Source organism: Anabrus simplex, chromosome 6 (assembly GCF_040414725.1).
Source record: "Anabrus simplex isolate iqAnaSimp1 chromosome 6, ASM4041472v1, whole genome shotgun sequence".
In the NCBI taxonomy this organism is placed as follows: domain Eukaryota; kingdom Metazoa; phylum Arthropoda; class Insecta; order Orthoptera; family Tettigoniidae; genus Anabrus; species Anabrus simplex.
In genome coordinates this window covers 72655730-72683046 of record NC_090270.1, presented here as the reverse complement: position 1 = coordinate 72683046, position 27317 = coordinate 72655730, and the positions used below count along the sequence as shown (strand labels likewise).

The 27317-nt window shown below is 42.4% G+C and overlaps 1 protein-coding gene across 1 annotated transcript in view; it reads right to left on the bottom strand.

Moving 5' to 3' along the window:
• The window catches only part of yellow-e (L-dopachrome tautomerase yellow-e), a 115275-nt gene extending 95381 nt beyond the window's left edge, over positions 1-19894 (bottom strand). The window contains exon 1 of the mRNA XM_067149500.2: positions 19837-19894. The gene's annotated coding sequence lies outside the window, so the exon portion shown is untranslated. The remainder of the gene's footprint in view (positions 1-19836) is intronic.
• Between the last annotated feature and the right edge of the window lie 7423 nt (positions 19895-27317).

Below are 27317 nucleotides of genomic sequence, written 5' to 3'. Positions count from 1 at the left end.
TGAATAAATTGAAGAATTTCATACTTCAATTTGTTTTTTAACATTCAAAATTATGTTATATCATTTTAACAGTTTTATCATGTATTTCCATCTATCCAGTGACGTGAAATGTCAAAGAGAAAATGTTATTTGAGTAAGTTTGTATATGCAAACCTTCCCCTTACCCTGTTTCTCTACGGAGTCGGGTGTAAAGTGTGACGAATCTTCGTAGCGATTTTTTACGACCGGATGCCCTTTCTGACATCAACATCGTCATAGGAGTTACTGAGATGAAATGAATGACGCGATACATGATAAGAGGAAGAAAGAGGGTGTTACCCGGTGCCGACACATAGCCTAATCCTGTCGAATAACAGAAAGGAGTCTGCTCAAGGCTTAGTCTCCATCCGACGGATGGATCATCACCAACAGTGTCAAATGCCCTCACTTCATATGAACACTGCGAAGATATTTCGAATTGAATCCAGGCTTTTGGTTCGTAATCTAGTGGTTAGAAGTTGTAAGCCTATACCGCCACGTCTCCTACCCTGCCTGCCAACGTTCTGATAGTGAAACTTATTTTCGACCAACGGGCCGGTTCACCACGGTGTCAGACCATGTGGAATTCACGCCTTAACGATCAAGGCTAACAGGCGGGCTGTTATTTGACTAAGTAAAATTTGTAAATAATCAGCTTGCTTACCGCCTATTCTAGTAGAAGATACGTGATTCTAGTTTATCATATGGGATGTGTAGTTTCCGCGAAGCGTTTTCATGCGTGCAACAGTGACTTCCTTATGGTGTTATATTTCTTCTTCTTATTATTATCCACCGCTTTTCCGACACCTGTGGGGTCGCTGGTGCGAACTGTGTCGCACATGTGGATTTGGCCTTGTTTTACGGCCGTATGCCCTTCCTGACGCCAACCCTATATGGAGAGATGTAATCACTATTGTGCATTTCTGTGATGGTTGGTAGTGTAGTGTGTGTTGTGTAGGTGTAATTACAACATATTATGTTTATTCAGAACTAGTTCCGACGCTATACTGCGTCATCATCAGCTGAATAGAGGCACTGGAAAACTGGCAATCATTTAAATATTATCAATATCAACATTATCACACATTAAAAACTTTTAATATTACAATTAAAATGAATATATATGTATTTAAAAAAGATATGGTGTCTGTCCTTACTTTCTCAAGAAGTCGAAGACTTGTGGGTCTGTTGTACCAAATTATTAAAACCATATATGATCAGGTTCGCTGTAATTATTGTAATTTTAAGGTGAATTCAAGTTAAAATTCACACACAAAGTTATTAAAATAGTTCCGTTCATAAAACTCTTTGTGCTTAAGGGGAGATTAAAAGCCCTATGCTTATAATGTTAAATTTACCATATTGATGACCCATTTTCTCATAAACTATTTCAGGTAGAGACTTCAAATTTTTACTGAAGGTTATTGAGTACTTATAATGTACACTGATCTACACTCAATATGATAGCTTACTTGGGAAATGTGTATCAATTTTTTTTACAAATTACTTTCTTTCCAAAATTTTGGAACGTTTATTAACATAACTCCCAAGATATAAAAGCAATTTACATGAGTGTAGGTCCATTGTATTAACAGATGTTACTTAGCTATATCTGAAGATTTCACGTGTCTGTCTGTTATAGTTTCTGAGATAATGGGTCATTTGTACAAGAAAAACATGTTTTTCAGAAATGAGGATTTAAAACTTACACACATGATTATTGTAATAAATGTTCATACAATTACTAGAAACACCCTGCTCCATAGTCTGGATCCTGTTCCTTATCTTCCACACCAAATTTATTGTTTCTTCTTTCTCTCCTAGCTCTTTTGGTCATATTGTGAGCTGCAATTTCTACCTTTTGTATCCGTAATTGATCCAGGTCTTAGAAACATCTGACATTATTTTTACCTATTCTAACACCAAGTTCCTGTAGGACTTTATTATGCCGTTTCTTGAACACTCCCTTTGGTTTAGTCATTGTTGTAGAATATACGAATCTAAGTAACTTATGAATATTTCACACCACAACCAAATAATATTGAAAGTAAAAATACGGAGAAGATACACACTCATTACGACAAATATTAAAAAAATGTCCTCCATTACTGTTTTGGCAATCCTGCCAACCTAAAATGAATATGCCATGTCACCTGTTTTGGCAATCCTGCCAACCTAAAATAAATTAATATACCATGTCTCCACCTTCTACATAAAATACTTTCTGAGACAAGCTTTAGAAAAAAAGTGTTGCAGTATGGTGTGCCTCACAGATAAAAATGAAACAATGCAAGCCATGTGTCAGTATTATTTTAAAAATACTTAGAACCATAATAATTTAACAAATGATACAACAAAATGAGCAGAAAAGACCCCGCTACAACTTAAGGCAGAAAAAAAGAAAAAGTCATATTTTCACCAAAAGGGCTTTTAATCTCCCCTTAATTAAATACACTTCGTAATTCTGCGTACAGTGCTATCATAAAAACAGATTCCATAAAGTTATACAGTGTCCTTTGTTGACAGTATTGTTCAGTGAAGCGAGCCTGATGAGGTGGGAACGTACATAAAGTCCTTAAGCTATTAACAAAAACTACGTTTCCCAGTTCAAGTGCGGACCTGTGAATAATAATAATAATTAATGTAATAGTTATAATGTCACAGAGGGAAGGCAAGATATAATAGATGTCCAAAATATCGTAAATGTTTATACGACTCAACTCAAAAGGTCGTTGACTAAGCGAAGCTTAATGAAGCACTATGAGCAGTGTTTGTATGATAGTTCAAGTGCCCATGGTGCTAGTTTTCCAATGCCTCTGTTCAGCTGATGATGGCGCAGTATAGCGTCGAAACTAGTTCTGAATAAACATAAATGAAAACCTGCAGTCCACCTCTGTGGTGTAGTGGTTAGCGTGATTAGCTGCCACCCCCGGAGGACCGGGTTCGATTCCCGGCTCTGCCACGAAATTTGAAAAGTGGTACGAGGGCTGGAACGGGGTCCACTCAGCCTCGGGAGGTCAACTGAGTAGAGGTGGGTTCGATTCCCACCTCAGCCATCCTGGAAGTGGTTTTCCGTGGTTTCCCACTTCTCCTCCAGGCGAATGCCGGGATGGTACCTAACTTAAGGCTACGGCCGCTTCCTTCCCTCTTCCTTGCCTATCCCTTCCAATCTTCCCATCCCTCCACAAGGCCCCTGTTCAGCATAGCAGGTGAGGCCGCCTGGGCGAGGTACTGGTCATACTCCCCAGTTGTATCCCCCGACCAAGAGTCTGAAGCTCCAGGACACTGCCCTTGAGGCGGTAGAGGTGGGATCCCTCGCTAAGTCCGAGGGAAAAACCGAACCTGGAGGGTAAACAGATGATGATGATGATGATGATGAAAACCTGCAACCTGTTTTCCAGTCTTTGACCGGGTCAGGGATGTTACGAATGAATCATATATACGCTATTAGTACGATAGGGTCGTCACTCCCAAAGTGATTTATTAATGGCTGATAGATGCTATGAAATGAGAATGGAGAGTGTTGCTGGAATGAAAGATGACAGGGAAAACCGGAGTACCCGGAGAAAAACCTGTCCCGCCTCCACGTTGTCCAGCAAAAATCTCACATGGAGTGACCGATATTTGAACCAGGGTATCCAGAGGTGAGATGCCGACGCGCTGCCGTCTGACCACGGAGGCTCGTGAATAAACGTAATCTGTTTTAATTACATCTACACAACAAATTGTATAGTATTGAATGTGGACCCTAAAACTTCTTAAAAGCTTTGTTATCTCAGTTCAAAAATGAAGTTTATTATTTTAAGTGGAGCCTAGTGTGTTGTCTAAATATGTACAGGAAAGTGTTGGGACAAACACACACACCGGGCGAGTTGGCCGTGCGGTTTGAACCCCACTGTCAGCAGCCCTGAAGATGATTTTCCGTGGTTTCCCATTTTCATACCGGGCAAATGCTGGGGCTGTACTTTAATTAAGGCCACGGCCGCTTCCTTCCCATTCCTAGGCCTTTCCTGTCCCATCGTCTCCATAAGACATATCTGTATCAGTACGACGTAAAGCAACTAGCAAACACAAACACCCAGTCCCCAGGCCAGAAGAATTAACCAAAGGAGGTTAAAATCCCCGATCCGGCCGGGAATCGAACCCGGGACCCTCTGAACCGAAGGCCTCAACGCTGACCATTCAGCCAATGGGTCGGACTTATTGTATTATATTTATCATGTTAAATAACCGCCGTTGGTATAATATGTACACAATATGTTCGTGTTCGCCGATACCAGCAGTCCGGCAACGTCGGCCGCCATGGTCTTTTAAATGTTATTTTCTGAGTATTGGAGGCGGTCTTGGAAAAAACTTCAAACCGTCGCCTACGAAACAGTATTACGTAGGCGACTCTTCAAACCAGGCAGTAGAATTTGGTACAGTCTTATGCCAGTAGATGATGTTAATGTAATTACGTGCAACAAAATGACAATCTCACTTCACTGAATGAAAGGCGAAAATCTATCTCACCCGAATCATGTCTCTACTATAGAAACGCCTACAAAGAGGCAACCAGGGTCAAAATGTGATAGATGTCACTTCCCAAACTCAGCGGAAGGATTTCTGTCTCGTCATTGATGGAATAACGTGGTTGCATACGCCGGAATGGTTAAAATGTTCTATTCACTTCACTGGAAGATAGTGTTTATCACTTAACATTTCAGGTATGGTGGTCATAATTGCATTGATAGTGTGTATCACTTAACAGTTCAGGTATTATGGTCCTAATTGCATTGATAGTGTTTATCAATTAACAGTTCAGGTATTATGGTCCTAATTGCATTGATAGTGTTTATCAATTAACAGTTCAGGTATTATGGTCCTAATGCATTGATAGTGTTTATCACTTAACAGTTCAGGTATGGTGGTCCTAAATGCATTGATAGTGTTTATCACTTAACAGTTCAGGTATGGTGGTCCTAATTGCATTGATAGTGTTTATCACTTAACAGTTCAGGTATGGTGGTCGTAATTGCATTGATAGTGTTCATCACTTAACAGTTCATGTATGGTGGCCATAACTGCACTTATAGTGCTTATCACTTTACAGTCCATGTATGGTGGCCATAACTGCAGTTATAGTGCTTATCACTTAACAGTTCAGGTATGGTGGTCCTAACTGCATTGATAGTGTTTATCACTTAACAGTTCAGGTATGGTGGTCCTAATTGCATTGATAGTGTTTATCACTTAACAGTTCAGGTATGGTGGTCCTAACTGCATTGATAGTGTTTATCACTTAACAGTTCAGGTATGGTGGCCCTAACTGCATTGATAGTGTTTATCACTTAACAGTTCAGGTATGGTGGTCCTAATTGCATTGATAGTGTTTATCACTTAACAGTTCAGGTATTATGGTCCTAATTGCATTGATAGTGTTTATCACTTAACAGTTCAGGTGTGGTGGTCCTAACTGCATTGATAGTGTTTATCACTTAACAGTTCAGGTATGGTGGTCCTAACTGCATTGGGCCGATGACCTTCGATGTTAGGCCCCTCTAAACAACAAGCATCATCATCAACCTAATTGCATTGATAGTGCTTATCACTTAACAGTTCAGGTATGATCGTCATAAGTGCATTGTTCTAGTAACCAATAAGTTATCTAGTGCCAGCTTCAGTTTTTCAAACGTTCCGTCTCCTCAGTATCTCTGTGGAAGGCAATAGAGGTCAGGACGTACGTAGTTTCAACTCATGCCGATAGATATAGCTGTCATCATGGCGAATATGAGACAAAGAGTTCTCTGAAAGAAACTATTTTTTTCTTTTAGAAGTACAAAAGTCGTGGTCATGAGAGGTTCATTGTATTTGTTTTGAAAAAAAAAAAAGACATAACAATCTATAACTGGCAGCAATTTCAGCTCTTGACTCGTTCTCACTGTCTCGATACCACCGTGAATGACAGACAGAATAGGGAATTTATAAACATAGATTTTATGTACTCCACTATATTATGTGCAAAATACCTATTTCTTGCATCACTGTATGCGCGTTTTCGCTACGCACTCTCAGTGTATAGTAGCAATGGGTAGGGATGTAGAAAATCTTTTAAAAACCGATGTTGATATTGAAATATATTGAAAACTAATTTTTGATAATCGATGTTTATTGCACACGATATATCGGTATATTCAAACGATATTTATATATCACTAATGATAAGCCAAGGACAACTATAATATAATCAGACCTGGGCCCTGTTTCATAAAACTAACTAATAATATTAGGACCCTTGTAGGTGGGGGCGCAGATGAAGAATACACCCACGGTATTCCCTGGCTGTCGTAAGAGTCGACTAAAAGGGGCCCAAGGGGCTCTCAACTTGGGAGCGTGGGTTGGCGACCACGGGGCCCTTAGCTGAGATCTAGCATTGCCTCCACTTACTTGTGCCAGACTCCTCACTTTCATCTATCCTGTCCGACCTCCCTTGGTCAACTCTTATTCTTTTGAGGCCTTGGGAGTCTTTCATTTCCACGCCCCTCGTGGCCCTTGCCTTTCTTCGCCCGTTACTTCATTTTTCGAAGTGACGGATCCGTTCTTATTTCTTCCTTTTTCTCTGTCTACCCCGTGTGGGCGGGGGATGCAGACGAAGAATACACCCACGGTATCCCCTGCCTGTCGTGAGAGGCGACTAAAAGGGACGACCAAGGGATGATTGTATTAGAATCATGAAACTACTTTTGATTAGTACATATCATGATTTGTTTATTACCATCACGCGCCTGTACTTGCGAGTAGTACCACTATATTAGGTACGAAATAGGTTTGTGATTAGTAGAAGCAGAGAGTGAGTCACTGTGGGTTTCCAGTACCCGTGAGTCGTACCCTTGTGAGGAACACCACGGGAATTTTTTTTTTTTTTTTTTTTTTGCTAGGGGCTTTACGTCGCACCGACACAGATAGGTCTTATGGCGACGATGGGATAGGAAAGGCCTAGGAGTTTGAAGGAAGCGACCGTGGCCTTAATTAAGGTACAGCCCCAGGATTTGCCTGGGGTGAAAATGGGAAACCACGGAAAACACCACGGGAATACCGGCGCCCGTGATTAGTACACCTAGGTGAGGAACACCATCGGTTTGCGTTGCCGATGTGTGGCGCCATTATATGAGAAACACCATAGGTCTGCCTTACCTGTACGACGTCCAATACTTGTGAGTAGTACCATCATGTGTGGAACACAGTGAGTCTACCCTACTTCTGATTAGTACCCCAACAAGACAAATACCATGGTTCTCCTTTACTAGCGATAAGTACCATTATGCGGGGCCGTTGCTCTGTATTTTGGACCCCTTTAGACAACAAGCATCCTCAATTCAGGATTGTGCTTTAGAAGTGGTCTCATGGCCAGTAATACTATTTTTATGGTAGTTTTTGGGTAGGATCCACTGATTGTTTTAAATTCATATCCATCCTTGACATTTTTTATTTTGGTCAGTGGATGATTTAAAACTTTTAATTTGTCATTTCATTTCGTAGATGTTAGGCCCTAACGTCCCTTAAAACAACAAGCAATAATATTAGAACTCATAAAAATAAGTATTAGTGAACCATATTCTGTTTCATAAAGATTTACACGTGACTAATAAAATATATTCACTCATAATATTAGTCAGTCAGCTGATACAAATGGAGGTTAGAATCCTAGCAGTAAGCTACAACCGGCTATTAATCCATATGTTCGATAGGCTCACTTGATATTTTCTTTGTTGTGACGATACATATGAGAATGGAAGAAAGAAGTTATAATAATGTGAGAGAAGAAAGTTTCTGGGCGGAAAGTGATTGATTTAAAGCGTCAACCATTCGCACACTATATCCCTCCTTGTTCTGTTTACTTTTTTATTTTATTAAAAATCTTTGTTGCCATGACTAGCAAAATCTTGGTTTACTACCAGCTGTGGGTGGGGTGGTAGGAATAACACACATGCCTGTCGTAAGAGGCAAATAAAAGGGGCACAGGAGCTTTCAAGTTGGGAGCGTGCGTTGGTGACCACTGGGCCCTGAGCTACGTCCCTAGGTGTTACCGCATTCCACTGTTTGTATTCAAATTATTGTCCAGCCTATCAGAGGCTCAGAGTAAGGTATTGAGTGGATTGGATATATCCAGGTTGCAATTCCACCTTCACCAGCACCATCTCTTACAGAATTATCGGCGTTCTCCAGTGCGGATGTTGTTAATGATAATGAATTCAAAGAAAATCGATACATTTATGGAAAAACCGATATATTATGCTGTAAATTGAATCAAAATTTCGGTATCGATATATCGATGAATCGAAAGGAAAATACCGGTATTTCGTAAAAACCGATATATCGTTGCCATCCCTAGCGGTGGGTCGAACTAATTCATTCCTAATACCAATTTCGTATGAACTACTTCACCTATTCACACTCTTTACTGTGAATCGTTCAAATGAAGTGGTTCGTTCATGAAGTAATGAAGCCTGACGAAGCTTCTTACTAAGTTATTCTGCAGCGATTTCGTTCACACGGTCTCACTCACTCACTCAATAAAGCTTCATAATACTTAATATTACCAACAGATGGCAGAGCTATACCGGGTGGTCCACCAGCCCCTTGCGATTCAGTTTTATGCTACCCTTCACATTTACTACAATTCTGAAAGAATTTTTTTTTTTTTTTTTTGCTAGGGGCTTTACGTCGCACCGTCTGAAAGAAATAGGCTCCTATCCCTAAACTGGGGAAATATAATGAGATGTGTGTTTACGGGCTACGAGACAGCAGAAATCGTGAGCGCCACTATGAATTCATTAAGGGCACCTCGAATGTAGCCGTAAAACGAATATAGATACGCAGAACACGTAATTTAAAGCAGGAAGTAGACGCAGAGACCAGGAGCACGGCAATGTATAGGCTGAGAAGTGGGCGCCGTAGGTCATGTGTCGCAGTAGCTCACACGGCAAGCGGGCGGGGTGATACGCGATAGCGGACAGAGCTCGAGGTAGGAGGTTCGAATCCCACATAAGAATTCTTTCTAACGGCCAGTTTCCTGGGATGTGGTAAGGTTGCATACTTGATAGCTCTATTTGACCCTGTAAAAGACAGTATGTATCGTTGCATTGGGTTGGACGAGGAAGAGGAGATGATGGTCTGTGGCCAATTCGCTACGTCGTACATATTCCAAGCTTCGTAGACCACAGGTAGGGCAAAGTATGCCCCATTGGAACTATAACAACATACGATAGCAGGTAAGTATGTAGCTGCACGAACTCCCCGCCTTCGAATCAATTCACAGCAATAAGTTTATTCACTGCCTCGAAACGTATTCCAGTGACGAGTATATGAATATTATCTATGGAGAAGTTAGAATGCACAACGCCTGTACCAAGAACGCTATCCGGATAGACGACAACCGACCGGCATGACATTTCGGAGTCTGGAAAGACGCCTGCGGGATACTGCATTCCTGGGAAGGACACGGCCTGTTCCAGGCCATTTCGTGACGTCTACTGACACTGAAGAGGTCGTGTTTGATGCTATCCAGCATAACCCTCATACTAGCACACGGGCCATTGCACAGGAGAAGAACATCAGCCGAGCGTCTGTTATGCAGATATTGCATACCCACGGTTTCTCTCGTACATCTGCACTTGCACCAGGAGCTCCATAGTCATGATTTCGATGTTTGGGTGGCGTTCTGTCAATCGATCCTACAACATGTGGATACTGATCCTGCTTTTCTAGCGACTCTCTTATTTACGGACGAAGCACGATTGCACAACAATAGAACCGTTAATTGCCATAATATGCATTACTGGAGTGTGGATAATCCCCATTGGGTGCGACAGACAGATTTTCAACTACAGCGGGGCGTGAATGTATGGTGTGGAATCATGAGTGATCACCTCACAGGTACCCATTTCTTTGAGGCCCATCTGACCAGCCAACGCTATCTGCGGTTTCTCCAAGATGAACGACCACCGTTTTAGGAACACGTGCCACTCCTTGACCGCTGCAGAATGTGGTTTCAACATGACGGAGCACGTGGCGGTGGTCGTCCGGAACCATCTCCATGCGACGTATCCTGATAAAAGAATAGGAAGGGAAGAACCTGTTCCCTGGCTCACCAGATCGCCCTATCTTGCGCCCCTGGATTTTTTCTGTGGGGTCATGTAAAACAACTGGTGTATGCACAGGAGCTGGCCACTCCTTGTCACCTTAGACAGCTCATCACCGAGGCATACCGACCCGTTACGCCAGAGATATTGCGACGGGCCAGACGGTCCTTACAACATCGCGCGCAACGCTGTCTCGACCACGGAGGTCGTCAGTTCGAGCAGGTGCTGCGTTAAACGACGAGGATAACCTAAATCCTGCCACATGTTTCCTAGCCCCTATCAACCCAGCTCCATACCAACGGCCCTTTTCAGGACCAAATAAACAAACCAGTCTGTGAAAAATACCGGTATTATGTATACAACCTTGCCACATCCCAGGCAACTGGCTTTAAAAAATACTTGCATGGGACTTGAACCTTGTAACCCTCGAGCACTGTCAACTATCACACATCCTACCGCGCGCTAGCCATGTGAGCTACTGGGACACTTAACCCACAGCGCCCACTTCCCTGCCTATACTGGCCATAGACCATTATCTCCACATCCTCGTCCAACCCAGCACATACCCAATGCAACGATACATACGGTCTTTTACAGGGTCAAATAAACAAATCAGTCCTTGGAAACTATCAAGTATGCATTCTTACTACACCCCAGGCAACTGGCTGTTAAAAAAATTCGTATGTGGGATTCGAACCTCCTACCTCGAGCACTATCCACTATCACATTTCTCCCCACCGGCTTGTCATGTGAGCTACTGCGACGCTTGGCCTATGGTGCCCACTTCCCAGTCTATACGGTACTGTGGTTCTGGTCTGTGCGTCCACCTCTTGTTTTAAAGTACGTGTTGTGCGTATCTGTACACGTTTTATGGGTTCATTCGAGGTGCCCATAATGAATTAATAGTGGCGCTCACGTCTGACTCGTTGGCTGAATGGTCAGCGTACTGGCCTTAGATTCAGAGGGTCCCGGGTTCTATTCCCGGCCGGGTCGGGGATTTTAACCTTAATTGGTTAATTCCAGTGGCCCGGGGCCTGGATGTTTGTACTGTCCCCAAAATCCCTGCAACTCACACACCTAACATAACACTATCCTCCACCACAATAACACGCACTTACCTACACATGGCAGATGTCGCCCACCTTTATCGGAGGGTCAACCTTACAAGGGCTGCACTCGGCTAGAAATAGCCACACGAAATTATTAAATTATTATAGTAGCGCTCACGGTTTCTGCTGTCTTCTAGCCCGTAAACACATCTCGTTATATTACCCCGGTTTAGGGAGAGGGGCCGATGTCTGTCAGGATATTGAAGTAAATGTGAAGGGATGCATAAAACTGGATCGCAAGGGGCTGTTGGACCACCCGCTGTAATTATGGACATTCAATGGCTTACCTGCTTACAGCATCTAGAATTCTAGATGATGGACACGATGGTTAATAGGGACAAGGTATTCTTTCTTTCTTTCTTTCTTTCTTTCTTTCTTAATCTGCTTATCATCCAGGGTTGGTTTTCCCTCGGACTCAGTGAGGGATCCCACCCCTACCACCTCAAGGGTAGTGTCCTGGAGCATGAGACTTTGGGTCGGGGGATACAACTGGGGAGAATGACCAGTACCTCACCCAGGCGGCCTCACGTGCTATGCTGAACAGGAGCCTTGGTGAGGGATGGGAAGATTGGAAGGGATAGACAAGGAAGAGGCCGTGGTCTTAAGTTAGATACCATCCCGGCATTTACCTGGAGGAGAAGTGAGAAGTGGGAAACCACGGAAAACCACTTTAAGGATGGCTGAGGTGGGAATCGAACTCACCTCTATCACTTGACCTCCCGAGGCTGAGTTGACCCCATTCCAGCTCTCGTACCACTTTTAATTTCGTGGCAGAGCCGGGAATCGAGCCCGGACCTCTAGGGGTGGCAGCTAATCACACTAACCACTACACCACAGAGGCGGACGTAAGTTAAATACTCTCGGTGATATACGAGTTCTACCCAAACACTAAAAGCGTCTTAACATATTTCTTTCCATGTACCCGTTGTCGAGGATCGAAGTCTACGTTAAAATTCATCAATATTTTTCTGTTGAGACAGAACAGACGTACATCCAATCTTCGTCTCTGCTTGTCAGTCAGATCTGAACGGCACTGCGCGCTGTGTTGTCACGTTATGTACGCCAGTGTCAGAGCTCTGACATCGTGCTTCATAGAACTGACGTGTGGAAGTTGACATGGCTTGCTACTGTGGCGTTGCGTGTTCCACCACTTCAAAGACACCTGCTTACGTTCATAAAATTGTCAAATTTACATTCACAAATCTGTTCCTCTTTAGTGAAATACAATTTAGATGCTTTTGAGACAAGCTGATGTATCGTTCATTTACATTCACAAATTCGTTCCTCTTTAGTGAAATACAGTTTAGATGGTTTTGAGACAAGCTGATGTATCGTTCATTTGCATTCATAAATTCGTTCCTCTTTAGTGAAATACAGTTTAGATGGTTTTGAGACAAGCTGATGTCCATAATCTTACTAATAAATGGAAGACCGAGCGAGTGGCTTCGCGGTTTGAGTCTATTAGCGGTCAGCTTGCATTCGAAAAATAGTGGTTTCGAAGCTCTACTGTCTCCAGCATTGAAGATAGTTATCCGTTGTTCCTCATTTTCACAACAGGCAAATGTACCTACCTTAATGAAGATCACGGTCGCATTCTTCCCTCTCCTTGCTCTTTCCTGTTCCATCGTTATCATAAGACCTATCTGAATCTGTGCAATGCAAAGTAAATTGAAGGAAAAAATGAGGACCGGTTCGGTTGGTAGAAGCTTTGGTCCTCTGAGCCCAAATTGGCAGGTTGGATCCCAGTCCGCTGGTACTGGAAAGACCTGAAGTACGCCAGCCTCTTGTTGGTAGATTTATGGGCACATAAAGGAAGACTCTTGGACCGAGCGAGTTGGCTGTGCGGTTAGGGGCACGCAGATGTGAGCTTGCATTCGGAAGATAGTGGGTAAGAAACCCCACTGTCGGCAGCGCTGAAGATGGTATCCGTGGTTTTCCATTTTCACATTTTAATTAAGGCCACCGCCGCTTCCTTCCTACTCATAGCCCCTTCATATCCCATTGTCGCCATAAATACTACCTGTGTCGGTGTGATGTAAAGCACTTGTAAAAACAATGCGAAATATCTTTCTCTCATGAAATGTCACGACATGTGGACAATTCATAACTTCAAAATAATCCAAAATGCATTCGAGAAAATAGAGAAACTCTTCAGAAGTCTTAGAAGTACAAAATCCTACGTCGAACGCCAAATGGTTTATAGAGAACATCTCTAAGTAGGGACGTTTTGCGAACGGAGTCGCGAAGAGTCGAGAACCTCTTTGGTCGAGACTGCTGCGTCAGGAATCGACACACTCGATTCCAGTGACGACTCGATTGATCACTATCGCCATCTATGAACTGTTTTTGGAACTGCTTGGATTTTTTGTTTAACGCCCCTCACTTGATAACTGCCTGATACGGTAAATACAAGAACAAGGAGAACGTCATTAGCCAGCGGATATTAATTGCTGTTTTAGGCTTAGATGAACTAGGTATGTGAACGTTAGAGAGCTGGTCATACTGATAAATGGTTTGAAAGAAATGATTCCATATATCTCACAGTTGTAATTTTATCAGCTGTTGAAGTTAGCGAATCAGATCTCTTCGTGGGCGAATTCAAATGAGCCTTGCAAGGCGGTGTTGCAGGGGCGTAACGAATGCAATAGGGCCCCGCCTGCCAAAATAAAAATTCTGGCCCTCACAAATAAAACATCAAAACCTATGAATAATATACATTTAGTTACAACAGGTAGAAATAATTCAATATATCATCAAGTTATATAAACAAAGAGATTATTCGTTATTGTAAGATTTTTTTTTTTGCTAGGGGCTTTACGTCGCACCGACACAGATAGGTCTTGGCGACGATGGGATAGGAAAGGCCTAGGAGTTGGAAGGAAGCGGCCGTGGCCTTAATTAAGGTACAGCCCCAGCATTTGCCTGGTGTGAAAATGGGAAACCACGGAAAACCATCTTCAGGGCTGCCGATAGTGGGATTCGAACCTACTATCTCCCGGATGCAAGCTCACAGCCGCGCGCCTCAACGCGCACGGCCAACTCGCCCGGTATTGTAAGATTATTAAAGAATTAGTTTCATAGGTTTTATTTGACTGGCTCCGTGGTTTAACGGCTGAGCTGCCAACCATGCAGCACTTAGATGATTCGAATTTAACCTTAATTGGATTCATTATTACTAACTACAGAAGTACACTCAGTAATCGATACCAAATTCTCAGTTATAGCCTAATAATTTATTCGATTACAATAAACAGAAGAAAAGAACAAAATTAAATCAAGACTGTTCTTAAAACTATCAAACCGCACAACTGATAAACCTGGTCTATTATTAACTTCGCCCAAAGAAAGCTCGTTCGAAACACCAATTTCTCACTGGTAACTGAAATATGATATTTTGGTATCAGTTTTCATTGTTGTTATTTTTAAATAATATGGTACAGGTTCCGAGCTGTGCTGGGTTATACTCAGTAGAATAAAGTGCTGCTAGATGCAGTCAAGTGACAATTGTAAAAACAAACAACTATTTCGACTATAATTGTGAATATGGTTATAATAAATTCAATTAGCTTATTAACCATGCTCATCGATACTTACAAGACAACTAAAATCACTGAGTCATCTATTAATGTACTTGAAGTAAAGACCAAACAACTTAAGTGCGAAATTTTCACTCGTTGTTGCCAAAAATATGAGTTTCTCTCACTTCTATATTAATTATCATTTCCAACAATATGCAGCTTCATCAGTTAATTAAATCTCTTCTGTCCTTGGTATTACGTAGTTTACAACAAAAGTATTTAAAAGTATTTTCAGAGAAACTAGTTTCAACTAAACTGGATTGTACGTTTTGGGTAGCGTCCCTTGTTACGCGGAGCTAGAATATGGAAGGATGAAATCGTCGTCTGTATGTTAGGAACAATCCCAGCGTTCACCTGGACGTCAAGTAAGGAAACTACAGAAATTCGCATCTATTAGAGATCATCTCCGGTTGACACTCTCTTCTCTACATGTCATGTTATAAAGTAAACAAGCTCTTAGTTATACGTGACTATTGATACCGTGGTCACACCCTCGGGACCTCCTGATTAAAACACATCTACATATGACTTTTCGTTTAAAGAATTCTTCGTGCTAGGCATGGAATGGTCACCACAGAATACCGTCCTGAATGTGCCATTACTTCCGCTTATTTGTGCCAGCTTCCTCACTTTCGTATTTCCTATCTGAACTCCTTTCACACCGTTCGTGGCACTTTCCTATCTTTTGGCAATAACTTCGTCAATCAAATATTTCCTTCCAGACCCTACTTTGATTAATGTTAGTAAAGTATTAATACATCCTTCCCCCTTCCCCTCCCCCCCCTGAAGGTATTAATCACTATCCCTCATACTGGCGAATAATCGAATTGCGGGCATCTTAATGATAAACCACTTTATATGTGAGATTGTGTACATGCCGTTCTATTAATTCAAACTTCAAACCACCTTAAAAATGCTCCCTACTTGAACTCCAGTCAAGCACTGGGATTGCTCGTAGCATAAAGAGTACGACTGAATTCTCTACCATTCAGTGTACAGGAGGTGATTAATCCAAACCTCACCACTGGGAGCACTAAAGGTGATTTGTCTTAGTTTCCTATTTCGCTTAAGCCATTTTAGGCCAAGGTTAGAAATTATTACAAAATGCATGATTTTTGTTTCTATCCGTTCATTTAGGAGTAATTTATTTCAAAAGAAAAGGAATTTCAAAAATAATTGAGAGAGTGTAATATTTACAGGATGGGTCGTTTTCGAACTCAGCATTCAGTTTTACGTTTACCAACATAACTACCGGGCGAGTTGGCCGTGCGTTTAGGGGCGCGCAGCTGTGAGCTTCCATCCGGGAGATAGTGGGTTCGAACCCCACTGTCGGCAGCCCTGAAGATGGTTTTCCGTGGTTTCCCATTTTCACACCAGGAAAATGCTGGGGCTGTACCTTAATTAAGGCCACGGCCGCTCCCTTCCAATTTTTATCCCTTTCCTATCCCATCGTCGCCATAAGACCTATCTGTGTCGGTGCGACGTAAAGCAAATTGAGAAAACTAACATAACTAAGTGTTAAATATCACTTGCAAAGTACTGAGATATCGAATTATTGATAAAGGTATAATTAAAAGTGATGTTAGAATTTTATTGTAACTGGAATTAATTTCAAAACTCTGCCTTCCAGTAACCTCAAAACAGGTTTAATACAGTACTTTCCAAAGCCTACATGCTTGGGACCATTTCTAGAAAATAATTCTATCCATTACGGAATGTCCCTTTTGCATTACTGAGTGATCATTAATGTGGAAAAATGGCATTATACGAGATAAATAATATACAAGCACTATGGGTTATACTGTATATGGCCCATTGGCCTAAAATGGGTTAAGATAACTGCGAGGACTTCATTTTAATTGAAGATCACGATTGCCACCTTCCCAGTCCTAGCCCTTTCCTCCTCCATCGTCCCCGATACCTTCAATGTGTTAATTCTACTTAGCCGCCGCGGTCAGAGGTTCACGCGGTAGATTGTTGGCTTTCAAAGCCCAAGTAGATTCTCGGCGATACCTGGCGCGCTCATATTACAGACCTTACCATTCTGGTACACGGTCGTCTTCGCATACTGTACCCCTGACTGAAGAGGAAGTCCAACTCCATGCTGGTCTTCGGTTCAAGGGGTCCCGAGTTCGATTCCTGGCTGGGTCGGGATTTTAACCTGCATTGATTAATTCTGATGGTTCAGAGGCTGAGTGTGTGAAGCGGTTTCAGCATTAGAATTCATCCTCACAAACGCGCAGGTCGCCTGAACGGCATCAACTCGAAGAATCCTCACTCACTGCTCAGTTCTGTTATATACAGTACATTTCTCCTGCGCCCCATCATCACAAATGCTTGTCGTGTATCGCTCAGTCAACTAATACGCTACAGACCTTCCAGAATACAGTTCTCAGCGTAATTACCCTGGTTTGTACGTAATCAAAAAACTGCACAACGAAACTGATATTTCACCAGTTCATCATTCCATTCTATTAACAGCGATGAAATACTTTAGATCAAGTTCCCGGCACTACTGTGAATTTTAATATCGACGCCAAATCCTCCAGCCCACATGCCCGAGATGATGATTACCTCAAGACCTGTTACTTAGTGGCTCAAGTAATAGAGACTTAGAGAACTTGGACACCATATGACAATCTTTAGCACTAAATAACTTATTTATTCGAAGTGATTAAACACTGTTTGTTTTAACTTCTTACTGTAAGTAGGAGCCTACTTGCCAACCTCAACGTGTTAAGTGTTTAATTCAAGTTCAGCTTGATCTGTATAGAATACTGATGGTTCACCGTCAATACATTTTAAGAAAGCCCAAGTAGGTAAATTCGAACCGGGCTCAGTCCAGTTGTTTTTAGAAGGTGCTGAGATACACGGGTTTGAAATATTATAAAGTCACGTCTCTGTGATCTCGTGGATATGATCACGATATGCCAGTCTTGTGTTGATATATGTACTGGCCAATGAGAGAGCTGCTGAAGGAAAACCTTCCCGGCATTTCAGCGTCTCCCACAACACGTTAAAATGTAATTTCATACATCTTCATTATAGGCTGTTATGTCGTTCAGCGTTTAGTCTGCAAGCCTCTGTGGACTGACAATGTGCCTCCACTATCCTCTATTTACAACTACTTCTGTCTCTCGCATAGTTTGACGTCTCATCACTAAACCTTAAAAACTGAGTCTACCCACTGTTTCTGCTACTCTTACCCTCCATGGCGAGTCCATTGTTGTCCTGGATAACCCATCCTCTTCCACTCAACTCACATGATCCCACCATCGGAGCCAGTCTCTTACACACGTCCATTTTATTCCTAACGTAGCCTTTATCTCCTCACTACGAGTACCCTCCTCCCATTGTCGTTATCTGTTTGCACCAGTAATTATTGAAGCTAATTTCATGTCTTGTACGTCCAGTTTATGAATAAGACATTCTCAGTTTACCAGCTTTCACTCTCGTACAGTAAATGTGGTCTGAAACAGATCACTCTAAACATCCCAGTGCTCATTTCCTCTCGCAGAATAGGATTGATTGCAAGTACGAGTTTACCACAGCTGAATTAATTATAAGAACGTAAAATCTGTAACATCATGAATAAACATATAGCAAGAAACTTCCTGGCCTTTTTCAAATTATCAGGGGTCTGCACTAAGGTGCATTAAACCTAGTTTTACGGCCGGATGCCTCTCCAGACGCCAACCTTATGTAGGCCTACGTCTTTGTGCGATGTGTTATATGTAAGTGAAGATGTGTATTATGATGATCACAATCAACCAGCCCCCGAGCCAGTGAAATCAGCAAGTCGCGGCTAAAATTCCCGCCTTGCCCTGACTGCGCTACGCTCGCCTTTCTGTCAAGGAGCTAGACCACCATTCCACGAAAAATCCATTCCATTGAAAATACATCCAAAATTGCCGGGATGAGTGGTTCACACGGTTAAGGCACTGGCTTTCCGAGTCCAACAGAGTGAGCTGGCCATGCGATTAAGAGCTTAATTCAATAATTTTTTGTTTTATTTTGTACTTCGTTTCCAAATTCCTTCGTTCAATATATATATATGTATTTGTTATTTGCTTTACGTCGCACCGACACAGACAGGTCTTATGGCGATGATGGGATAGGAAGGGCCTAGGAATGGGAAGGAAGTGGCCGTGGCTTTCACTAAGGTACAGCCCCAGCATTTGCGTAGTGTGAGAATAGGAAACAGCGGAAAACCATCTTCAGGGCTGCCGACAGTGGGGTTCGAACCCACTATCTCCCGGATGCAAGCTCACAGCTGCGCGCCCCTAACCGCACGGCCAACTCGCCCGGTTTAAATTTCTTTTCGACTTAATTTGTTCAGAGAGGATGATTATCTAGTTGTACTTCATCTTAAAACAAAAATTACCACCACCACTAAGGGCGCGCAGCTGTGAGCTTGCATTCGGGTGTTAGTGTCTTCGAACCCCACTGTCGGCAGCCCTGAAGATGGTTTTCCGCTGTTTCCCATTTTCACACGTTAATTAAGGCCACCGTCGCTTCCTTTCCACTCCTATCCCATCGTCACCATAAGACGTCTGTGTCACAGCGACGTAAGCAACTTGTAAACAAATTCTGAGGCCAACTTGGCAGATTCGATCCTGGTTCAGTCCGGTAGAAATGAAGGTGCTGAAGTACGTCAGTCCCGTATCGATAGATTTTCCGGCACGTAAAAGAACTCCCGCTGGGCAAAATTCCGATACCTCGGCGTCTCCGAAAACCGTAAATGTAGTTATTGGGACGTGATACCAATAAGATTAAGAAGAAAATGCATACGCTAATACAAGCAGCATCACCACTAAGTTAATAAGGTATACAAATACGTACAGAATATAGGGTTGATGACCGTGATGTTCCAAGAACTTAATTTTTTTTAATTTGATAGTCGTAAACTCTTCTTGTAGAACGCGCGGTATTTAAACGTTGCTCTGAGATCCTGACTTAGCGGCCAAGTCACACAAGAGAAAACGGTAACTGTTGGAAGTGATAACTCACGTGAAGGCAGGTGATATCCGTTCAGTAGCACAGAGAGGTGTTGCTGTCTCCTCTTGAGCTGCACCACACCGACTGAGGGCAGAGCGTGCGTGAGGCTGGCTGGTTAGAGACCTCCGAAACAGCCAACAACAACTTTCCCTCCAGTTACACAAGGTGCGGTCTTACTTACCACTTCACGTGCCGAGTGAGGGCGTTGCTGGTATCACTGGGCAGTGGCCGCATTTCCTATAAAACTCATTCTGTTAGGTTTGTATGGGACCTTCACCTTGATATCGCCTCACTGTCGCCTGTTACGTGCTCTCAACACTTTCACTAACTTTACCGTCCTGTATAACACCTGATGAGATTTCTCCCAATATTACAAGACAATGTCACGCTGCAGTGGCATCTCCCTAGCCAAGTTATTTCCCCACAGCATCTTCAAATAATAGACGAGTCAGTCGAATACTTGCTCTTTCTGTTACCAGGTTTTAATGTTAAAAATATTTCTTAGCGGACAAAGTAGAAGTCTCCATACTACGAATAAACGTAAAATTAAGCAATTTCCTTAATTGTGCCGTAAGTTGAAGGGCTAAAGGGCCCGGAAATGCTTCAAATTGTGAGCCTTGGATACCTCAATCAAATTTTTAAAAAATTCGAAAATCATTTCAGACCTAAATGCAGTTCCGGAAAAACAGCCTAAAATCGCTTCCTTCATTACTCGTTTTCATTTTTATTCAAATCCTAGCCAAATTAACTTATTTACATAATTCTTTCTGTAATGTGTTCCTTGGTTCAATATCCTTATGCGATTCTTTATTTTATTTTTGAAAAATGTCCACGCCGAATATAGCTATAAGGGCTTAAGTGAAACTCTGCATTGACTCACATCAGCGCTCGTAGTGGTGCTTACGTAAAACAATACACTGACTCACATCAGCGCTCGTAGTGGTGCTTACGTAAAACAATACACTAACTCGCATCAGCGCTCGTAGTGGTGCTTACGTAAAACAATACATTGACTCACATCAGCGCTCGTAGTTGTGCTTACGTAAAACAATACACTGACTCACATCAGCGCTAGTAGTGGTGCTTACGTAAAACAATACACTGACTCATATTAGCGCTCGTAGTGGTGCTTACGTGAAACAATACACTGACTCACATCAGCGCTCGTAGTGGTGCTTACGTAAAACAATACACTAACTCACATCAGCGCTCGTAGTGGTGCTTACGTAAAACAATACACTAACTCACATCAGCGCTCGTAGTGGTGCTTACGTAAAACAATACACTGACTCATATTAGCGCTCGTAGTGGTGCTTACGTAAAACAATACACTGACTCATATTAGCACTCGTAGTGGTGCTTACGTAAAACAATACACTGACTCACATTAGCGCTCGTAGTAGCAGGAAAAGGCAAACTGCTAATCTAATCGAGCGGATAACGATGATTAAGAAAAGGATTTAATTTTTAGGAATACATAAAGAATACGAGTATATTCTCATGCATCATATTTTATTTACCTAATATTTGTAACTCGTATCCCTACGATGTTTTCAACATTGACTTGCCTGAAGTCTGTGAATTTTTCCTATCGACAAAGAATTTTTAACTGTACGATTGTTCATTCTGCCGATAATTCTGTGGCTTGGTTCTAAAAGGGCCAATACCAAAAAACCTGTTTTTTGAGCTATGAGCATTTGAAGTTTTGTTTATAGTTTTCCAATTATTTTTTTCAACAACTAACTTTAAATAACTTTATACTTTCTTTGTGGAAGTCACCTTATTAAACACTAATTTTTTCTATCGTATTCTTGAAAAATGGCCAAGTCTCTAATCTTTATTGGTAATCTAACATTATTGGCAACGGCTTATTTAATTAAACGTTAACTGTTCGTTTAGTACTTAACAGACACATTGGCCCTTTTAACATGTTGCAAGCCAGGATAAAACGCGTTTGTATCAGTTAATATCTCAATTTCGATAAAAAATGACATTGGCCCTTTTAGAACCAAGCCACAGAATTTTGAGTCATAAATTTATAAACTACCTGAAAAAGAAAATAAATATGGTAAAAGTAATATAGCTGAAAAACAAATCATTTTAGTACTTAAATTTTAATTAAGTTGCTTCTTTTTCAGGTAATATATGTTTTCCTTTTTCAGGTGGCTTATAAATTTATTACGCAAAATAATTTTCAGAAAACTTAAGAACCTAACAGTTATAAATTAACTGAGTGGAAACTGAAACTGAAAAGAGGCATTATTATTATTATTATTATTATTATTATTATTATTATTATTATTATTATTATTATTATTATTATTTGGCGTATGGTGCATATATGACAACCTCTTAAAACTAATTATGCAGCTATTGTGAAACAGAAGAACCTCGAGAGAAAAATACAAATCAATAAATTTAACAGCTCATGTAAGTTATAAATGTAGCCTGTTAGCACAGTGAGTCATTCATTAATCTTTGCCACAGAGGAGATTGACAGGCTTCGTCAACCGGCACAGTTCCTATCCTCGTCGCTAGATGGAGGCTTCATTAATTCCATTCCTAACCCGGTCGAATGACTGCAAACAGGTTGTGGATGTTGTTGAAGTACAGTATGTATGTGCACTGCAGGCTGATCTACAAGTGAATATCCAATCCACTTATCCACTGCCTCGGGTGTTGTTAAGTTTGTTCTGGGTGATTTCCGACAAAGGAGTAACTAAGTCTAACCCCATGGCACTACAGCCCTGAAGGGCCTTGGCCTACCAAGCGACCGTTGCTCAGCCCGAAGGCCTGCAGATTACGAGGTATCGTGTGGTTAGCACGACGAATTCTCTCGCTCGTTATTCTTGGCTTTCCAGACCGGGGCCACTACCCTACCGTCAGATAGCTTGTCAAATCTAATCACGTACGCTGAGTGGACCTCGAACTAACCCTCAGATCCAGGTTAAAATCCCTTACCTGGCCGGAAATTGAAACCGAGGCCTCCGTGTAAGAGGCAGGCAGGATACCCCCACACCACGGGGCTGGCTTCCGACAAAGGAGTAGTGTTAGTAAAATTTTGCAAACTTTGGGCTGGGAAGACTTGGCAGTAAGGAGACGAGATTCTCTACTATGCGGTATGTTTCGAGCTGTCAGTGTTCAGCTGGCGTGGAATGACATAAGTAGAAGAATAAGCTTGAGTAGAGCTTTTAAAAGTAGGAAATCATAATATGAAGATAAAGTTGGAATTCAAGAGGATAGATTGAGGCAAATATTCATTTATAGGGCGAGGAGTAAGGGATTGGAATAAATTATCAAGGGAAATGTTTGATAAATTTCAAGTTCATTGGAACTATTTAGGAAAAAGCTAGGTAAACAGTTATAAATAAATGTAAATATGAGGGAATCTGCCATCTGAGCGACCACTCTAAATGCATTTCATTTATTTATTTATTTATTTATTTATTTATTTATTTATTTATTTATTTATTTATTTATTTATTGATTGATTGATTGATTGATTGATTACTACTGCGTGTTTCTGTGCTTTGTGGTAGTATGGTGTGTTGTCTGAATATGAAGAGGAGAATATTGAGATAAGCACAAACATCCAGTCGCCGAGTCACAAGAATTAATCAGCCCCCGACCCGGCCTGAAATCGAACCCGGGACCATCTGAATCGAAGGTTTCAACGCTGACCATTCAGCCAAGGAGTCGGGTAGAAAAACAATTGCACAACAAGGTAAAATACATGTAGAATGACAGAAAGGGCCTAGGAAAAAGCAAAAAAGAAAAATACTTTCTTTAGATATTTAGGCCTACGCCAGTTTTCGTCAAGTATTTGGCAATTGCACTGTACACACGTAAGTCTCCGGTTGTCAGTAACAGCTCGGAATGTGTTGGAAAGGAAATACGAAGGTCCACAAGGGTATCAAATAATTCTGTGCGATAGGAGATAGCTCTACAACACTCGAAGATGAGGTGAGTTCACATCTCCTTTGTTTCGTGCACTACACGGGCGTTGTGCTAAGTGGAAGACCCCAATCCTGTTGAGTGGGAAATGAAGGATGGTTGAGTCTCATCGGTACCTTAATTAAGGCTACGATCACGTCCATTCCTGGTATTTCCTATCCCATGGTCGCCAAAAATTTAAATATGTCAGAGTGGCGTTGAAGATTAGATTCTACTAGGCCTTGCTCCAGGCTTGTCTGTGTATTTACGGTACCATTGTCAAGGAAAGGTTAAGGAGGTGACGCGAGGTTTTGCTTGAATAGTTCTACATCAACAGCATTACGGTGCAGATTGCAATAAGCCATTGTCGGCGTGGTCTACGATGCCTTGACATAGCTGTCATCTACCCAGACAGATCCTATTTTAAATGTCACCTAGGTCAAGGACTGGAGACAATAACGAAGTAGCCTAATGCGAAAGGTTCTTACTAACTCTATATTAGGGATTAACAACATACTTTTGAATGTTCTGAACTTTTCCAAATTGTCTAAGTATTATCATTTCATTGTGAAACTAGTAGGTTCTTACAGACAAGATGGAAGTTGATTGATCAAACCCGCGGTTTGAGTCTCCTTGTTCTTATTGATAGAGGAACCCATTTTCATAGGGAGCCAAATATGTAAAAGCATTGAGAATAAGTGAGGGATGTTGTGAACCTTTCCTGATTTATAAACAGCCCATGATTATATTCCCAGAACAAATTTTGAGAAGTCTTATTCCAGTTAACCGTAACAGCTAAGGTTTTCACAGAGCAAGTTGGCCGTGCGGTTAGGGTCGCGCAGCTGTCCGCTTACATTCGTGAGATAGTGGGTTCGAGCCCCGCTGTCTGCAGCCTTGAAGCTGGTTTTCCGTGGCTTCCCATTTTCACACCAGACAAATGCTGGGGCTGTACACTAATTAAGGCCACGGCCGCTTCCTTACCACTCCTAGCCCTTTCCTATCCCATATCTGTGTCGATGCGACGTAGAGAAAATTGTAGAAAGCTAAGCTTTTCACGGTCAACTTCTCTCCGAAGGTCAGTACTGTGTAACTGAGCAGACCCCTTGAGAATGACGGGCTAGTTCCCGTTGAAACGTTGGAAGGTGAGGTAAGGGTGTATTCTGCCCGCAGGCAGGTCCGAACCTCCGCAGAGGTGTGCTTGAGCCGGAGTTTACGTACGGTAGGGTGGCCAGTTCCTTTCCGCTCCTCCATTCCCTTACACCCCACCAACAGTGCGTGGCAACTCATCGAAATCTTGACCACGCCCAATGTTGCTTAACTTCGGAGATCTAACGTGATCCAAACGTTGGTAGATACTAACCCAATTCGACTACGGCTTGCAGGACCGAAAAATAATTTCTTCTTCTGCTTCTTCCTCTACCACATTTTTCCCCACACGTGTGGGGTCGCGGGTGCCAACTGTGTCGCACATGTGGATTTTGCCCCGTTTTACGGCAGGATGCCGTGACACTTGGCAGTGTACAGTAAATCATATGAAATCTTGTGCCTCAAACAGGCGTATAACAGATCTTCCTTTTCGAGCTGTGCCGTGTAACCGTACCCATGATGCTCCACAGATTTCTGTGCGTTCTGCGCAGGGAACTGAACTGTAAGTTCTACAATTCCAACCTCATGCTATAAGGTAATAATAATTGAACTGGAACCTTCAAGGTAGTCGCAGGCACAGCAGCACAGAATATTGTCACTAAATCCAAACCCCACGGTGAAACAGCCTCGAAGGACCATGGCCTACCAAGTGACCGCTGCTCAGCCCTGAAGACGGGTTTTCCACCAAAAATGATCCAGTAAGGAAGTCTGTAATAAAATATAGAAAATTACAGACACAATCCGCAAAAGACGGGAAATATTTTGCGGTCACCTCAAACGAATGGACGGAGACAGGTTGACCTTTCGCCTATTTGACTCCAAACCTAAAATCACGGTGCCTTGTTTCTGTTTTTGCTATTTGCTTTATGTCGCACCGACACAGACAGGTCGTATGGCGACGATGGGACAAGAAAGGCCTAGGAATGGGAAGGAAGAGGTACAGCCCCATCATTTGCCTGGTGTGAAAATGGGAAACTAAGGAAAAACCATCTTCAGGGCTGCCGACAGTGGGGTTCGAACCCACTACCTCCTGGATGCGAGCTCACAGCTGCGCGCTCCTAACCGCACGGCCAACTCGCCCGGTGTGCCTTGGTTTAGAAACACAAAAGAAGACCTTCAAGTGCTACTGATCAAACCGGAATATGCCTTTGACAGAGCTCTTTGCCGAAAAAAAGATAGTGACGAACGGGCTAAACCGAGACGAACAACCGAAAAGAAGACACGGCGTCCCTTCGATAGAGGAACGCAAACAGGCTCACTCAGAAAGAATGAGGGAATTCTGGGCTCAAAAGGAAGCAAAGTAACAAGACTTAACGTGGTCTTCGATGGCCATAACGAATAAATAAATAAATAAATAAATAAATAATAGTTGTTGTTTTATGTCTCGCTAACTAATGTTACGGTTTTCAGAACCGCCAATGAGCCGGAGTACTGTCTGTCGTTGCCATCACAGCATTTTGAAGAGATCCATTATTATACTTACTTGACCTATTTCCTTTAATTCCTAGGTGGAACATACGGTCTCGACAAAATTTATTCTACCCCCTGTGGGTGGGGGGACACAGATGAAGAATACACCCACGGTATCCCCTGCCTGTCGTAAGAGGCGACTAAAATGGGGGTCCAGGGGGTCTCAACTTGGGAGCGGGGGTTGGCGAACGAGCCCCTTAGCTGAGTCCTGGCATTGTTTCCACTTACTTGAGCCAAGTTCCTCACTTTCATCTATCTTGTCCGACCTCCCTTGGTCAACACTTGTTCTTTTCCGACCCCGACGGTATTAGAGCAATCGAGGCCCTTCATGGCCCTTGCCTTCCTTCATCCGTTTCTTCATTATTCGAAGCGATGGGTCCCTTATTTTCTTCTTTTTTCTCTCCCTTCCCCCTGTAGGTGGGGGACGCAGACGAAGAATACACCCACGGTATCCTCTGCCTGTAGTAAGAGGCGACTAAAAGGGGCGAGCAAGGGATGAATGAATTAGAACTATCAAACTACTTGTGATCAGTACCACTGCACTATGTTAGGTACACAATAGGTTTGTGATTAGTACCACCATATGCAGAACATCACGGGCTTACGTTGCCTGTGATTTGTACCCACTATGCGAGGAACACCACGGGATAGCACGAGTCCCTTTGATTTGTACCCACTATGTGAGCGACTCAGGCGGTCTACGTTGCCTGTGATTTGTACCCACTATGCGAGGAACACCACGGGATAGCACGAGTCCCTGTGATTTGTACCCACTATGTGAGCGACTCAGGCGGTCTACGTTGCCTGTGATTTGTACCCACTATGTGGGGAACACCACGGGATAGCACGAGTCCCTGTGATTTGTACCCACTATGTGAGCGACTCAGGCGGTCTACGTTGCCTGTGATTTGTACCCACTATGTGAGCGACTCAGGCTGTCTACG